The 15,661-nt window shown below is 43.0% G+C and overlaps 1 protein-coding gene across 2 annotated transcripts in view; it reads right to left on the bottom strand.

The window, feature by feature from the left end:
- The window catches only part of INPP5A (inositol polyphosphate-5-phosphatase A), a 259,043-nt gene that overhangs the window by 161,907 nt on the left and 81,475 nt on the right, over positions 1 to 15,661 (bottom strand). The window lies entirely within an intron of this gene.

Raw genomic sequence — 15,661 nt, 5'->3', positions numbered from 1 at the left:
AACTGAGGTATTTTTTTTTCTCTTTTGTAAGAGACACACATTGTCTGTATTAGGATCCAAAACTGGTGCAGTTGGTTCCTTCCATGGAACTGAGTGGTTCTCCAATTCTTACCTGGTAACCAGATTATCAAGGAGACGCGAAGCTTTAAAATAATCTAACATTACAGCAACTGTTACTTAAAAGACAATTTGCATAAGAGAGGATCATAACTAATAGCGATACTTAAATGTGGGATTTATAACCGCAGCTGCTTTCACAGCGAAATGAGCCAATGTAGAAATACTCTACCTTTTTTGGAGACCTTTTCAGGAATGCAAGATAGTTTAGGCTGCAGCCTTTTGAGCCTGAGATTAATAAGCCACTATTATAATTAGCTGAGATAGACACAAATCCTTGTAAAAAACGTTGAGGTTTTTTCCTTTTTTTTTTTTTAACATTGAAGTTACCATTTCCTTTGCCTTCTCCCACCTTCAAGGTCCATACGTTTACCGATCATTAGTACTTTGTTTCTGACATTCTCGTACATTACCCATCCGTTCATACTCTCTTCCCTCACACAATTTCTTCCTCTGTGGTCTAAACCCCCTAATTGCCCTAACTTAATTGGTCAAACCACCAACTATGAACTTTTAATATGAAGACCACCAAAATTCTCACCCCAATTTCTGAGCAGCCCTATTTCCCATAACTTCCACAACAGCAAGCCATACCTATGAACACTTGCTGTTTCAGCCTGCTCCCAGGGACACAGCCTAGTTTATTACCTAGGAGTGCAGGAGTACCTGCACATCTACTCATTTTCACAAATATGTTAAAGATGAGGTTTAATATTATGCAACCAAGATTTACACCTTCCATCATCTTTATGTTGTCAGATGTTCCCTCTTGGATATTCTGATGCACTTCCTTGTCAGTGATCCAAACAAAGCTTTGCTTTTTTTATTACTCTTGTTATTTGGAAGAAACTAAACCCATTTTTCTGTTTTCTCAATCCTGTCATAGGTCCACACTGTCTGATCAGGAATCTGATTACTGTTCTTACCCTCCCTCCCTATCCCAGTTTACTGCTTCCACGCTGCACTCCAGATCCACAGCCTGAAAACTGTGGTCAGAAAACACCCGGATGGATCTTAAACATTCAGGAGTTACAGTGCAGCGTCTTAACCAAAGTCAGCAGTACCCTGCCAGATACACTTCTACACACGACAAATTGTCACAGCTCAAGTACTGCAACACAGCTTCCTCCACTTTGAAAAGCCCCATGCAAACACAGAGGCTGCCTCACGCCTCTCAGATCTCATCTTCGCAGTCATACTTTCCTTCTCACCAAAATGATTACACATATAACCTAAACTCTCAGACCATTTTTCTAAATACACAACGGTTACAATGTGCTTTGATAAACATGAAATAAATGGCACAAAAAAGAGAATCCCTTTGGGTTTTGGAGAGTTTTTTTAGGGCTTTTTATTTGTTTGTGGGTTTGGTGTTGTTTTTTTTTTATCACCTCCTTGTGCACAACTTTTGTTCACAGGATGCCGATTACTATTTATAGCACAATTTTTTTCATATTTATTATGAAGCAGGTATAAAAGAGATACCTTCTAGTTTAAGGAAAGAGAAACAATGGATGTCTCATAACCCTGGTACAGTAATGACTTCTAGCAAAGAAAAAAAAATGCATCCTCATGAGCAGATGGGGAGTCTTTTTCAAAATGTTAGGTTAAATGCTTCTCCACTAATGCTAAAGATGAAAAATGCACAACCTGAATAGTCAAACTGGAAGAACATAAAAGACTATCTGTTGCACATGCACTTCTAAATACCACGTGCAAACCTACCTTTATCAACAGTCAATAGTCTTTATCCCCCAGCTTCAACTCCCCCCCGACAGGAAGGGAATCCTGCACAGGACTGCAGGAAACTTTGCTCTATGAAGAATTTGCAGGCAATCTGGGAGTAATGCCAGTCAGTTCTAGAATGAATGTTCAGAGTTATTTTACTTCATTCAGAAATCAGATTTTATATTTTTTCCCCCAACGAAGTCGTCTGTTTATCTGGAAAAAGTAGGATAAAATGAAACCAACCTGAAACTCCTTTACACTTTAATACTGCACAACCAAAGGACGGGAACTGATAACAATATACCCCTTCCCAACCTGGACTTCTACCACCCACCTCTGGAGACCTGGTATTTATCCCGTTTATTGAAAAAACAAAAGTTTGAGATCCAAACAATTTTTGCTACACATTTATTTATGTTAATAAATTACCATAAAATTAGCAATCTGTGTTCAGGGTAAAGCACGGAATTGAGACAACAAAGATGTTCCTGATACAGTGAGCCACTTGGAAACCAGCAATATTTGAAATTGTTTGGACAGAAGCAGCAGACTCTTAGCCAGACTTCATGAGCAAAAATCACTAAATTTGTCAAAATGACTAAACCCCACATTTCCATCTTTTTCTCTTTTGTTTTATATGCTTTGCATGTCAGACAAATTATCAGGAAAATACTCCTTGTGTGACATTTCATTGCTTAATGCTTTACTGGTGCAGTAAAACAAGACAACTGCTGAAATTATAGGAAAATAAATTTGTAATTTCTTCCTCATTTAGCCATTTTTGAAGCTCGTGTATAGGAAAGTCATTAATGTTATGTCCTCCTATCGATGTTCCAAGCCTTTCAAGGGATAACTAATGTTTTTTCTATACTCTTCCATGTGGCCAGTTAAATTAGACACATTATTTCTGTGCTGTTAGAGAACACTGATCAATAGACACTTGGAAAGCCCTCTAAAACTAAGTGGAAACACTTCCTCAGTGTCAAAGGGTTCTAGTTTGGGTTTGTACATTGCAAACATTTAACAGAGTAGTAAGTGTGCGTCTGTGGCATTTTAATCCAACATCAAAATCTCCAAACATTAATTTCTCTTTGAAAGTACCGTATGACACTTGGTGTGCACTCACCAGCACCATGGTGGTTTCATGGAAGGAGATGCTGCTACCTCTCCATCAGCGCTAGGCCTTTTTTAACTGGCCTTTGTCACTGGGAATTACTCCACAGCCGAAATCTATTAGACCCTCGCTCACAGAGCCTGCAGGTTTCAGCCCAGCAAAACTTCACTGAGAATATTGCAGTTTTTTATTCAAATTTTTTCCCTTGGAAATTGGGCTGCTTACTGCCTTTTCACATCAATAGTACTATCTTGAGATTATGATTAGGTAGTGTAATACAACAAAATCTTTCTCCTATCCATTTGTTTTTAATTGTGCAAAATCAGGTACATTTCCAAGCCTTTTTTGAAATGTACAGCTGGTAAGGTATGCAGTGAAACCTGACTGCCATGAAATTCATAGAAAGGGAGTGAGCAGACTCACGTATTGCTTTCTTTTTGGCTGTGAATACTGCATTATAACATTATTTCAAACACTAATAAACCCATTAGTTTGTATCAGTAAATAGCATACGTATTATTTTTTCTACAGAGTCACTCTGCTCTTATTTAAGAATTAGTTCAATGCCTCAGACAAATACATTAGCAAGTTCCTTAAACAGCGTTTCATAATTTCTTAAGCAATTATTCTCACATTTTCCAATCTCACATCTTTTCTTGAAAGCCAGAGCTGTTCCAAATCAAACATTTTGTTTGCACAAACAAAATTCCTCACACGCATTACTTGAAAAGGGCTGTCAAGAAAATCATGGTTCTGCTAGAGCAACGTATAAATGGTCCTGCCCTTAGCCCTACTGCATATAAATGCAAACAAGATACCTGATTGCCCCACACCTTAATAACGTTACTTAAAATTTTTTTTCTGTAGAAAGACAAAACCTGGCAACTGCGCCCCCAAATTTCTAAAGGGGACCCATGTGGGGCTTTGCAAACTTCAAATTAAAACGTTTACTGTATTATTTGTGCCGGATCATTGATTATTGCAGTGGATAATACCATTTTCCATTACTGTTCTTCCTGTGCCATTAAATATTCAACATCTTCCTCAGCACTCGGCGAACCTTTATGCAAAATACCCTCAAACCCGCAGCCCAAGAGGAGCGCACTTTTGTCCTCGCCAGCAGCAGAAGAGGCAGGCATGGTGGAAGCGCGGGGGCTGTCAGTGGGCGGCCCAGCTCTCCGGCTGGCGAGGGGCTGGGGACCTGCCTGCGGGCACAGCCTCCCGACAGCAGCCGGGTGTTCGGACATTGGGGGCAACGGCAGGGCTGCTGAGCGACGCCTCCGCAGTCCTAAGAGAAGGCTGGAAGGACTCCTGTGGTTTAGAAGGGTTAGGTCCGAGTAACTACACTTTATAGCGTTTAAATGTTTAACAACATATGTTCACCAGATGTGCAGAATGCAGTCACGTACCGAAACACGTACAGTGAGCAGCTGCCTGCAAACCAGTAATGTGAAAAGTTACTAATCTTTGGCCACAGATCACTTGCAGATGAGCTGCTAACAATGGATACAAGCAGTGCCCTGCTCTCCGTTCTGCTTTTTGGAAAGCTCCCTCGCCCACATGCCAGCCTGGCCAGGAGGGCGCTTACAAGTCAACACGGGTAGGGAAACACGGCGTCTGCTTCCCCAGTGCCGAGCAGGGAGCCAGACCAGCCAAGTGCCACAGCACTGGGCTGGCGGCAGCGACTCTGTGCAACGAGGCAACGTTCACGTCTCTGGTCTGGCCCAGTTCTGCTGCACCCAGCGCTACCCAGCACGCGGCGCAGCGGTCTCAGGGACAGGCTGCAGACTGGGTGCAGTGATGTGAATCAACTTTTCCTGTGCTCGGGGAGGGGGGATGGATGCTACGATCAAAGTTGCAAGCCTTGTGCCTGTACTAGGACAGCCTTCAACTCTGCAGAGCCTGTTCTCAGCTCCTCTGCAAAGCAGGTTTTCTTCCTTTCACCCCAAGAAGATTTGCTGTGCTCTTGGACTTCAAAGAAACTACTAAAATAAAAGGCCTGAAAACAGGACTTTTACTCCATTCACAGGAGATTATAATCTCAATTAGCCATGTTTTCCCTCAAAATTCTTTACTATTTGCATGCAACAAATTTATGTATCAAATTGAATTATATTCACTCTTTGAGACAGGATCAAGAAGAATAAATTCTAAGTATTATGTACTATAAAAAAAGGAAAAAAGCTAAATAAAACTTGAGAACTGTCATGTAAAAAGCAGGCAGCAAACACCAACCTGCAAAGGAGGCTGAGTTAAAGCCTCAGGAATATCTTTGCATTATCGCTGAACTGTCAAAAAGCAGAGTTGTCAAATAAATGGAATACGAGTGAGAGGATTTACCGTTTTGAGGCATGCGTTGAGCCAACCAGTAATTCCTTCTATAAATCTCAGGACAAATTACTTTAAGAACGCACAATAATTAAATGTGCAACAAGACAGAAGCAAACAAAAATGCAACACGCTCCTACACTGAAACGAGGGCAGTTATCCTACACCATTCGTTCCCCACCTTGCCAGCTCAGAAAACACCAAGTGCCAAGTGCTGCAGGTCACCGAACCGCCGGCCGGCCCAGCCGGTGCCGAGGCAAAGCGGAGAGCAGCCCACGCAGCCGAGTGCCTTCCGACCCCGGGCTCCGGTGGGAGCCCTGGGTGATCCCCTAGACAACACGCACCACAGAAAGGGAAACAAAACCCTAACCACTGTCAGCCGTCAAAACTCCTGAAAAGCAAGGGAGGGCACGGGGGGCCCAAGCGGAAAGGTCCGATGGAGGCCGTTTAGGTTAACGTCACCTGTGCTATTCTCTCCTTTGCTGTCCTCAAAACCTGCTGGCTTCCTCTAGCACCAGCAGGGAAGCAGCGCTCGGCGGGACCGTGTCCCGCAGCAGGCAGTGGTACTCCAGCCCCACGCCGCCCGCTCGCTGCCGCCCGGTCCGCCCGCACACGCCAGGCTGAGGGTTCGGGACAGGCCTCCCCCCGGGGACGGCGCAGGGCAGGCGCCCGCTCTGACGGGGCCTCTGTGGGAGAAGGGCCTGCCCGGCTGCAGCGGGGGCGGCAGGCCTCCTCAGTCACCTCACCCCGGCCTCCCCGGCGCGGGGCGCAGGCCCCTCCACGAGGGGTCCGCAGCCGTTCTTCCTCAGCCGGGCTCTGCCGACGCGTCCGCGCTCCCACAGAGCTGAGGCCGGGCGGCTGGGAGCTGCGTCCCACGCCCGTGGCCTGGGCGGTCAATTTTAAACGACCCCAGCGGTCGGAAAATGCCGAACCGAAACACCGATGCCAGCGACTGCAAGGCTCGGTGCCCTACGAGTGCAGGCGAGTCGCGCGCCTTGGAGGTACCTGCCCAAGTAACCAACAACCACAGCATGTCTTGGCTTATGTGATAAGCTATAGTTTAAAAAAATAATAAAAAAGAAGTTTGTTTTAGCCTCACTTTTCCAACAACAATCAGAAAAGGTTTTTTAATTTTTAAAAGCTTGGAAATAGTTGATCTCCCCTTGCATTCAGATACCATAGTCTATAGTTTAATTTCAAACATTTCAGCTGATTTTTAGATGTATGGGTTTCTACAAAAACAGGTTACAATTAGTCTTTACAAATAATCTCACGTTTTTTCTAAGCGTGTACTCTGTTGCATGACTGCAGGATGAAATTCTGAATATCGAATCCACAGCCCATAGAAAATGCAATTCCATATAAATTGTAAATCCATAGCTAATACAAACAGTATAATGATTCTACATATAAAGAAGCTGCTATATCACCAATTTCCTTAGCACTAGCGTGTTTGTAAACAACAGAATTGACCCAAGACTGCATTATTGGGCTACTGATCTGTGAAATTCCTCACTGTTTTGTAATTATTCCTCCTCTTCCAATTATATACAAGTGTCAGAAAACAGATGGAAGATAAGCCATGAAATTCCTCACAGCAAGAAAAACTCTACAGGCTTCTTGCCTTTTTTTCTATGCATTTTTGAAAGAAATCTGCAAGTCAAAAAACATAGGAAGGTACCCTCGTGGCAACACCTTTCAGATCCCATTTCCCATCCAGAAGAGATTGGAAGCGATTACCTGACAGCCAACTTAGTTCCCTAAGAAATTAAGTGGGAAATTTAATTTCAGGTGGTTGTAAATACATGTCCAGGTCACAAAGTGACAATACTTGTACAACCACTTTTTTCATGACTTTGTCAGAAGCAGTAGGATTAACTTCTGCATTCACCAGCTCACTTCACAAACTCATGTTTTTCAATTAAAAAAAGATAAAAGCTAATGAAGAGGTTAAACTTTGTGATGCAGGTTTCGAAAATCTCCCAACCATGTATTTCATCAAGAACCCTCAAAACCCAGGAGGCTGTAATGGAAAGAGATTCGGTACTACGATGAAGAAAATGAGGAAGGAGGCTGCTGGAAGATGTGCAGAGGCAAGGACGTCTCGCCGGTGCTCCACCGAGCGCGGCCACGAATCTAACCGCTGAAAGACACTGACACCACGAGGCTTCACCCGGCTTTACAGCACTTGTATTTCCATACAGTCTAAATCCTCATTTTTCCAGTTCACTTTTTCTACCACATACGACTCACCAGAAGGCACTTCTGCGCATGGCTATAGATTTTCTTCTGGCATTTTAGGGGCATTTATAGGGAAGACTAACATATTTTTCAGATGGTTTTATTCCTTTTATTCTCACCTAGGAACTGGAATTAGCAGAAAGTACAAATTAAATAAATACCCGAGTAGCAAGCACCAACACAACATCGAGTGCTCCACTGCGCAGCATCTCTCAGAGGCTCACCGTGCAGATGTCTGCCTCGCATTTCACAGGAGGGCCTCCCCAGGCATCCTCTTGCAGCCCACCAGCATTACACATGTTCCTGTGCACTTGAGTACCAAGAAAAAAAATCCCAAAGATACCGCATAGTAAGATTCGTTTAAAAAGCTGATACTTAATTAAAAACGTCTATACTAACTCATTTCTAAACAAAACAACCAAAAAAACCACAAAACCCGACAGTGAGGCAGAGGGAAACATTTGATTCGAAGTGATGCATAGAAGCTGGGGATGACAAGATACTTGCAGGTTTTTGGCATGTGCGTCTTAGAAAGGAGTCTGGGGACTTTTCTTTGTCCCAGAAGATCGTTCCCTGGATGAACCTCATAGGAGTTAAATTTCAGGACAGAGTCTACAGAGCCAAGTTGACACCCCCTTGACTCCTCCTATGGCATGACCTCCCCTTCCAGAGCAGCCCTGTCCCCATACTTCCCTCCAGGTACAGCATCTCTGCCAGACACTGCTTCTGTCACCTTCTCAGATCAGAAATTAAGTCCTACTTCTCTAGCTTGGCATAATTTTTAAAGATACCGTTATAAAAACAAACTCAAGTACAACACTAAATTCCATGGAAAGGAGAGGAGGGAAAAAAGGAGAAGGTGGAAACAGGCTCATGTAATTAGCACAAGAAAACTCAAACCAAGACTAAAGTAAGGGATAAACCCGGCAAGAAAACATACTCCAAAATCTCCCGCCTAGCAGAGGGCCACACCGATACATAGCTACAAATTTAAGCCTATTATCAGCACCCCAGCTGCACCAGAGCTCCTTCTCCTAGCCTTCCCAGAACCCAGAAAGCTGCACTTGTCTCAACCGGGGCCGTGCAGAAGGACGCGTGTGCTTGGCGTGTGCTTGGGCATTGCTCTCGGAACCCACTGGCAGCACGTGTCCAAGCGTGCGTCCACAGCCACGGCGCGGGGCACAGCACCCTCCTCCAAAAAGGGCCCAGGGGTGCAGGGGCTGCGGGGCCAGGCAGGCTCAGCACCGCAGCCTGGTGCTTCAGCTCCACCTCCTGGGGAAAACCGGCCTTTCTGCAAAAACCGTCAGTCCCCGAAAATTGTTAATGGAGAAACGGGCTGAGAACTAATCAGGCATGTGCATTCCCCCAATATTCAATTCAATTATGTCTCTCTTCCTAAATCATCTTTTTTATTTAACAAAACTCTAAATTGCCACAGCTAATAAGCTCAAGAGAATCAGTGTACACCATTCATTTCTGGGAACAGGCCGATATTTTCTAAGACCCATTAATAACTCTGACAGGATTTATGTACAAGATAAATTCAATTCAATTTCCTTTTTCAATTAACGGCCAATTATTCGAACTCAGCTCAACCAAAAATATTACTCAAATATCATTAATCTCACAAAAATTAACTTGACTATTCTCTCAGTAATGAGCAGATATAATTTTAAGGTAAAATAACACACTTGAACAAAACGTTGCCCGTCTGTATTTTTAGGAACACTGCTCACCACTGGAGCCCTTCCAGTCATGCTAGCTCAGGTTATTATTATTAAGGATAATGACTTGAGCAAAGGTCTCTCCCAGATCCCACTGTTGGTCACCCAATGCTTTATCTAGCTTAGCTTACATCTAAAAAACTACTGGTATAGAGTGCATGAAGTCAAGTAAAAACAGCCGGCGAGGGCAGGAAGCATAACCATTTTCTACACATTACAGCAATGCGTGTACTCATTTACCTAGTCCAAGAGAAAATGTCTGTGCTACTGCAGAATTCGAGCATTTTGCCTTCTTTTACAGTGCTTCTCCTCACTTTATCTTTACTGCTCCCACCTGTCCCGGTGTAACCCACCCCCCATCAAGCCAGCACTGGGCGCTGCGCACCCAAGACCACCACTGCGCCTCTGCAGCTGCCTGCTCCTGCCCTGCTCCCAGCACAGCCATGCACTGCGTCGGTGCACTGTGTCGGTGCAGGGAGACAGGAGCTGGGTTGGATGGGGATACCCCCAAATGCTAGTGCAGCCCGAGACAGACAGGCAGCCCGAGGAACATGCAGGTCTCCTACACAACACCAAGGATTTGCGCCCCACTGAAGAGGTGGTGCAATGGCAGCCCCCAGGCATTTTCTAGGGACCTGCTCATCAGGAGACCCACACATGCTCCCAACTGACCGATGCCTTTGTTACCTTCAGCAAGGCAAACATCTTGGTCTCCATAACCCAACCACAGATTTGGCAGGGGGTGAGGGAAGAAAGCCTATCAGAAAAATGGACTGTTACTGCTGATCTGCTGAATTCTCCATTAATAATCTATCTTTGCCCATTACCTGGGTGGTTGTTTAAGGGAAGTTTCATTTCAATAGCTACCTCACTAAACTTGAACTTTGGAAGAAGACAGCCATGTGAGTGCAGCATCCTCTCTCTCCTTCCGATTTATTTGTATTAGCAGTGCAAAATAGCATTTGTGGTTTATGGTGCCAGTGTTGTCTAAACACATCTTCCTAATGTCAGAAACACTAGTTTTGAAAAGTATCTTTCTTCTTGTTTTTTAATTGGAAAAAAAATCTGCTACATAATGAACAAATTACAATGCAATACATTCCTACTAGGAGAAGCACGCCAAAACTTCAGCACATCAGATGTATAGCCCAACAGCATTTTTTTCATTGCAAAGGTTATCTATTGGACTGAGCAAGCAGACAGGCAATTGAGGATTCTGTTTATTTTTAAAGAATAAATCTATACTGAGAAGTAAAGCAACTACCCTACTGTGCAGATGCTGCCACAAATCAGCTAAGCACTGTAACGACCACGCAACTCTTAACATGGTCCCTAAAAACTCAAGGCGTGAGCTGGTGACAAGCTTGCTCTCAGAGGTCTGGTTTGCCAGGAGTCCTCAGGATTTGACTTACTGCAATAAAGATTCTCTCTCAACCTACTGAAACCAGGCATTCAACGCAGTAAGTATGCTTTAAGCTATGCAGGAGTTTCTTCTGCCTTCTTTTAACAATGAAAAAAAAGAAGAAAAAAGCCTTTGCTAACCAATCTAAAACCTGAATTGAACACTGCAGGAATCAATAAATACAGGGCACCAAGCAAAACTAGCTTTGATCTGATTACAATTAAAAATGTCACTGATTATACTGACATGTTTTCATATAGAAAGTAATTACGGATTTGATGAAAACATCAACTTATTTCTGGCTGCTATTCAGCTTCAGTATGAATGCTCTTATTCCACAATAAAGGCACCTTATTCACAACTATGGGCTATTTAAGAAGTATCAACAGGTAAAGTTCATCAAACCCTACCATATAGAAAAGCATCTAGATTTGTAATTTACCCCTTACATGAAAAATACCGTGTACAGTAAAATTAACAGAGAATGTAAATGCTAAGACATTGGGAAAAATCAATACAACTGCAAAGACCTGCTTCATTAAGAGTGAAGACCACTGCGTATGGTCACAAATAAATAAAACAATTGTACTGAATTTCTCAGCTTTTCAGACTTCTACTTATTTCAGTCCTCTTATATCTGTCTTCTCTCTTCATGAATTATACATTCTGTAACAGAAACTAAGATCTACTTTCCAGATTACATTTTATATGACCAAAAAAAAGTATCATGGTTTTAAACAGAGATTTACAGGAGGCTGAATTTTAAAAAGCATTGCCAAGCTATTTGAGTACCTGAAAATTTCTGTCTAGCACACAAGTCAGTTTGTCCACACTAGTTTGCTATCAGTATTTCCAGTCATAACTGGAACAGCATCAGAGCTGCCTGTTTAGTTAATCTGAAACTTCTGGGAAGCCATCGTTACACTTGCAAAGGTCGTCACCCACAAGCCTCATTCATAACTGTTGGGAGCTCTTAACTCCAAAGCTGTCATCTTCCCAGAGCTGATAAGCATTAGCTCTAATGTAGCAGCTTTCTGCCAAGAGATTAATCTTCAGATAATTTTTAAATTTTATAAAACTGTGTATCTCTAAGTGTGATATAAATTGCTTCATCCATGTGCATGTGCATGCTGCCCCGCACTCCCCATGAAACCTCTGCAGTTCATAATGCTTGGCCTTAATGATTTAATGAAAGGCTTAGGTCAAGAGTCACTGCCAAAATCTGACTCTCCCTCTCAACCCTTCCCTTGGAGATTGCGAGCTGACCACCCCACCGGGACCAAAGACCTGCCGCGAGCTGTCAGAGGGCCAGTGGCATCTAACATTCCCCCAGGCTGTACACTCGCTGCTCATCCTATGGGCTGGGGTTTTATTTTGTGTGTCGTCCAGTAAGTTTTGAGTGGAACAAGCTCCCACACAGCTTCATCCTATCACCTATGGCAAAACAAAACCAACCAACTGAACCACAGCTTTCTCTCCAGTCACGACACCTCCCCCTCTCTCCCCACAAATCCCAAACCTAAAACCAGTCTGTTTGATACCAGATTTGGTATACATGGCCATAAATGACAAATGCCTGGTACTAAACTTTGTTTGTGTCTGGGATGACGTAAAATTAACCATTTTGATCCTTAATATATAGTGAATTATTAGAGTTTTTAAAACCAAATCACTCCATGGGAGACACCTTGTTATCACATTGTTTTTTATTTCTCAACATTCATGTGAAACATGCATCCTAGGTTGCCCTGAACTAGAAGAGAGAGGCTGCAGGCTGAAGGGACAGACTACAGAAAATGTTTTCTCAGATCTCACTGCCAGTCCTAATGCAGCCAAGCTGAGTAACTATGGGCAGCAAAATCTGATTTAGCTTTACAGGAGCCAAGCCAAGGAAAGCCTTACAGAAGAAGTGATGCCAAAACTGCTAGAAAAGGGGATACGAGAGCAGCAGGGGTAAAGGTTAGCCAAACTGCAACTACTTGGGCTTCTCTATTTCTAAAGAAAATAGCATTATACAACAATATATGTGATAAATGTTTATATTTCAAAGACAGAGAGGTAATAATATAATAACTACAAGGCTACCATCTGCTGCCAATTCTGTGCCTTAGAAGGGATGGAAAAAAGCCCACAGAAGTCAAAGACCTTTGCAATCAAACAGAACTAATGAGGAAACAGGGAGACGCATAACATTGTGCGAGCCAAACCACGCTGGAGATAAGACTAAAACTTTACCCTAAATGGACACACCACAGTGGTGAAATCACCGTTCAGATAGTCATCCAATGCATAAGTTATATGCACACAAAAACTGAACAGAGGAGGTGAAGAACTGCCAGTTCAAATCACATGTGCAAAAAGTCATTTCTACGAATCTTCGATTCATGACAGTGGTCTCAGGAACTATGTATGAGGACTATCAGCACTAAGTATCAAAAAGTAGACTATAAGAAGTCAAAAGGTTAAGAAGTTCAATATGAAGGTGCATCCTCTCTCCTTTCTAGGTTTTCTGGCTTTGGTTCCAAGCCACTACTACTAAAAGTCTAACAAGGAAGGTATAAAATATTCCTCTAGCACACAGCAGTTTCTCCCAGTGATAAACACACAGCATAATTAAATCATTGCTCATCTTTTAGATTCTTCTCTTTTCCACACTGAACTGATTCAGCTCTAAAAGGTTCTTATGGGTTGGAAAGAATGACAGAAAAAAGCCAGAAACATCATTCTGAGTCACCTCCACCTTTTCATTATGCTTTTAAAAATTCTGACACAAGAACTGGGTGCCAGAACACCCGTGCTATCTTTACGATGTCTGTATACAGAGATGAAATCACCATCTTTCTTACACTCCTTCTCTACTACCTATGCTTTCAAGGATCGCTTTCCTGCTTGAGCTACAGCACTGCAACAGGAGCTCATTTCTAGTTTGTCCAACACAACCTCTAAATCCTTTCCAGAACTGCTCCTTCCCAGACAGGGAGTCCCCTCTCTACTGAAGACACCTTACCAACAAGCAAGGGTACTATGCTCATTGTTATCTCCCAATAACTTTGTTGATTCTATCAGCAGTGTTTTTACACTCACTGCCAGGTTACTAATACAGATGAGCCTACCTCTGAAAAGATCTGAGGGCTCCTATGGGAAACGCTCTCCTCCTGTGATCATCTCCATTTGAGACTGATGGAGCCGTTTCCTAGCCATTCAACACTGCTTTACTGGTAGGTGTAGTGTTATTTACAAATGCCCTGTCATGTGGGGCTATATCAAACACCTTTACAAACCTGTTTTATACCTTTGCAATTACTAGTTCAACAGAGAGTAATTTAATCAAGTAACAAAAAACACATGTTTGGTTAGACTGTTTTCCATGGAAAACAATATTGCTACAAGCAGTCATCTTTTTTTTTTCCCCTCCCCTTTATTGACTATGTTGACAGAATTTCTTTTTCCAGGAAGGCCTAGCTTTAGTAAATACAGGATAAAAGGAAAAAGATATGCAAAGTAACGTTTATGACAGGAAAGGGAGAATTACAAAGGTGGTTGGGGAATATTGCAAGAAAACATAGTGCCTACAAAATAACACTAGCATGTGAAACAAGAAATCACGTTACTGTTTTAAGTAGGAACTTTGCAAAATACAGAGTTCTTAACAGAGACACAAACAGCACATGCTCTACATCTAATGTTGCTGTCAACCTCCTAAGAGCCTTTTTATCCACCATAGTGGCATCAAAAATAGACATACCTCATGTTAAGTAAAATAACTTCAATACTATAAAGTACCATGACCATCTTTAAAAAAGTTACAGATATTTTGTTATAGGTTGCGTTAGTCTTCTGTACTGTATTTCCCAAATTAAGATCACAGATGATTATCCTTTTTTCCCATAATCACAGAAAAGTCTAGGTGAGAAGTGACCTCTGGAGATTATCTGAAAGCTGATCAGGTTACATAGAGCCCCTGATAGCTCTTCTCACCTTATCAGGAGGTGCTTGCTGCAGGTCCACCACAGCTCTGCAACAGGACCCCTGTGTGGTCTGCATTAGTGAGCAGGTTTATCTGGATGCAGTTCTGAGCTATAAGCGACTCTTAAAACATGCAGTTCTGTCCTACTGCCCTTCATGTACCAGGGCTTTCTGAACATCTTCAACATACAGTTTTAACATTCCTGACACAAGATTTGTCCCACTAAGGCTCAGTAAAACTGATAATCTTGTTCTTCTCTTTGATGAAAAAGAGAAAAAAAAATCCTTATATCTCTCCTCCAGTTCCACATTACCTGGGCTCCTAGCCAGAGTCACTAAAAAATGACAAGATAAAAACCTTTCTAGGTTCTTATTCCCCTAAGTTACATGCTACCAAGCTGGGATTTGTGTGCGTGTTGGAGGGGTTGGCTTTTCCTTGTTTGAACCACACATCCCAGTTGCTATCTTCAACTGCCGGGCAGCACCAGCTCACATGCAGGGAACTGAGCCCCAGGATGCACCAGGGAGCCTGGCAAGAGGCCTCCTCGGAGCCACCGACAGCCACGGGGCAGCATCCTGGGAGCTAAGTAAGCTGCTGTCCTAGAGAGCAGGGAGATGGCACTGATTCACCTCTGGAGGACTGTTCTTTCTCATACAATCTAGCCACAATCACCTAAACAAACAGCAGACCTGTTCATGCATTGCACAGTCCCAGCAATGACCGTACAATCACTTCTGCTCTGCCTAAAAGGCAACTCTGCACACGCGCTTTTACATTTACCTAAACATCACTTGCTTACTAGTGGAAACTTGTGCTCTGGCTCTTCTCTTGGTCCCACAGGTGAGCGAGCCTGTGAATCAGCTCTGGTGATTCGTAACCCAAGCCTTGAACACTTGCCAAGCCCCGTCACCAGCTAATCACACTCCAGAGCTGGCACCACTGCAGACTGTCAGACAGTAACACATTTCTTGAATGGAAGGTAATTCTGATCCGCCAAGAAGGTTAGTTATTAGAGGGGAAAAAACCCTTTAGACATTCGT

The sequence above is a fragment of the Haliaeetus albicilla genome, chromosome 11, assembly GCF_947461875.1.
Source record: "Haliaeetus albicilla chromosome 11, bHalAlb1.1, whole genome shotgun sequence".
NCBI lineage: Eukaryota > Metazoa > Chordata > Aves > Accipitriformes > Accipitridae > Haliaeetus > Haliaeetus albicilla.
The sequence above is the reverse complement of the archived record's forward strand: the minus strand, read 5'-3'. Positions and strand labels throughout refer to the sequence as shown.